Source organism: Mastomys coucha, unplaced genomic scaffold (assembly GCF_008632895.1).
Source record: "Mastomys coucha isolate ucsf_1 unplaced genomic scaffold, UCSF_Mcou_1 pScaffold23, whole genome shotgun sequence".
In the NCBI taxonomy this organism is placed as follows: Eukaryota; Metazoa; Chordata; class Mammalia; order Rodentia; family Muridae; genus Mastomys; species Mastomys coucha.
In genome coordinates, this window is record NW_022196906.1 from 35,080,596 (window position 1) to 35,083,260 (window position 2,665).

Sequence of the window (2,665 nt, forward strand, 5' to 3'; positions counted from 1 at the left end):
ACTCAGAAATCCACCTGCCTCTGCCTCCCAAGTGCTGGGATTAAAGGCGTGTGCCACCACTGACCGGCCCTTCTGTGCCTCTTGATGTAGTTTTTATTGGAGCTGTTTCTCTGGACAGTTTGCTTTAGTTGCTTTTTCCCTGCCTCTGAAAAACTGCAGGGCAGAAAAAAAATGATGGGCTCAAAAACAGTCGCAAAGAGCTTGCAAAGGCTGCTATTGAAAACCAGGCATCCTCAAGGCAAACTGCTTTCTGTTCTGTCTGGGGGCAGTTTTTGCAGAAGTCCCAGCCTGGCTCCTTACCCCACCTCAGCTCAGTGCCGTACTTATTTTAATTGGAATGGCTGCTATTTGCTCTGCACAGGGCTAGAGGGCTAGCAATTAAGATGCATTGTGCTTTAATTGTATTGATTTTGAGAGACGAGGAGAAGCTTTATAAACATCCATATTGTTATGTTACAAAGGAGGAAGAAGAATGAGTGTTCATCTGACAGGGTATCTTATAGCGGTGGGGGAAGGAGGGGGCGGGTGGGGTGGGGGACTTGCACAATGCCGGAGCTGACACATCAGTATTAAGCTGCTGTTCTGTCAGAGGAAAAGCAAGTTGTCATGTCCCTGTGCCCAGTCGTGTCAGAATCCACCCAAATCACAAAGCCCTTTTGTTTATGGGAATATCATTGCATTTCTTGTTACTGGCCCCAGCCACTTTCTTGCAATAGGACTTCCACAGAGGTCACAGGGATGCCCAGAATGGGATCAGCTGATTTCATTTCCTCCTCCTCCTCCTATTCCTCTTCTTGATCTTTTCCTATCCGTCCTCCCCCTTCTTTTTCCCCCTCTGAAACACTGTCTCACTATGTAGCTCAGGCTGGCTTGAAACAGATCCTCCTGCCTCAGCCTCCCAAGTGCTAGGATTACAGCCAGCTTAACAGCCTATACTTGCCCTTTCAGAATTCCATTCTGTCTTTTCACCTCTCCTTCTCTTGAGCCAGGAGAAAAGGTCAACCATTGCATCAGAACATCGGGGAAAGTCCGAAGACTACTTCCAGTTCTGAGGGCCGAGTGTACTCATGAAAGCAGCTTTTGAACCTCTGGGAATGACTGTAGCTCCTGATCTTCAAGGGAGTTCTTCATGTATATGACATCATGTGCTGCTGTCCCTAGGCTCAGTTTCCTCAACTGGCAAATGTGGGGCTTCCCTTAGGCTGTCATCCCAGGACATAGGAATTCAGGAACTCTTTGAGGGTGGGGGCAGGATTACCCAATTGGAACCTGGGTGGATAAAGCAAGAATCGAACTTCCTCTTGTAGTGCAGAGAAACCCTGGCCAGCTTTACATCTTGGGGAGTTTTATGAAGGTGGTTTTTTTTTATGAAAAAGAGTTTGGAAATGTTTTTAATACTTTTGAGAGTACAGAATAAGAGTTTTGGTTTAGTTAGTGATTTGGCTTGGTGTGTGTGTGTGTGTGTGTGTGTGTGTGTGTGTGTGTGTGTGTGTGTGTGTGCAAGGTCTCTCAGTTGAACCCAGAGCTTGCTGATAAAGCAAGTCTGGCTAGCCCGCTAGCTCTGGGATGCTCTGTCTCTACCTTTTTACCTTCTGAGTCTGGAATTACAAACAGGCCACCATGCCTACCCAACACTTAAGACACATTCTGAGACTGAAGCTAGTCTTCGTGCTAGCACAAGCACGTTTTGTACTGATCCATTTCCCTGACCCTGGTTTTTTGGTGTGTGTTCATTGTTGCTTGTTTGTTTTCTTTTTAAATAGGGTCTCAAGTATCCCAGTGTGCTTATAGCTTTATGTTAACCTGAAACAAGCCAGAGTCATCGGAGAAGAATGAACCTCCATTGAGAAAATACCTCCATAAGATAGGGCTGTAGGCAAGCCTGTAGCACATTTTTTTGGTGATTGATGGGGGAGGGTCCAGCTCATGGTGGATGGTTCCACATCTCTGGACTTGTGGTCTGAGGTTTTATAAGAAAGCATGTTGATCAAACTGTAGAGGAGCAAGCCGGTAAGCAGCATTCCTCCAATGCCTCTGCATCAGCTCCTGCCTCCAGGCTCAGGTCTGTCTGACTTCCTTCAGTGATGGACTGTGATGCGGAAGTGAAAAACCCTTTTCTCCCCAACTTGCTTTGGGTCATGATGTTTTATTAGAACAATTAAAAACCCAAATTAAAACACCCGGGGTGGCCTCAAAATAGCTCGGTACTGGAGGTTGCCCTTAAACTCTCTCTCTTCTGTTTTCTACATTCCAAACTCAGGATTACAGGTTTGTACCACCACACTCAGCTTCAGAACTAGACAATTTTTTAACACCCAGCTTAGTTTGGAAGTCTGTAATTGAATAACAAGGAAAGTGAGAGAGAGAGAGAGAGAGAGAGAGAGAGAGAGAGAGAGAGAGAGACAGACAGACAGAGAGAGACAGAGAGAGAGAGACAGAGAGGCAGAGAAGGATCCAATTCCACGAGGAAGAGAGAATGGAGCTACAAGTGAGACATTGCCCAGGGAAGAAGAGTAAACAAGAAAGGGGCCTCCCAGGAGAAGTGTCATGGTGACATGGGTCTGCAAGGGCCAGCCAGTCCTTCTGTCCCACCACAGAGTTGTCCTACCCTTTCTCTTATCACCTAAGTGACCCATCTCAATCTCTGTCCTCCATTAAGCTCCTT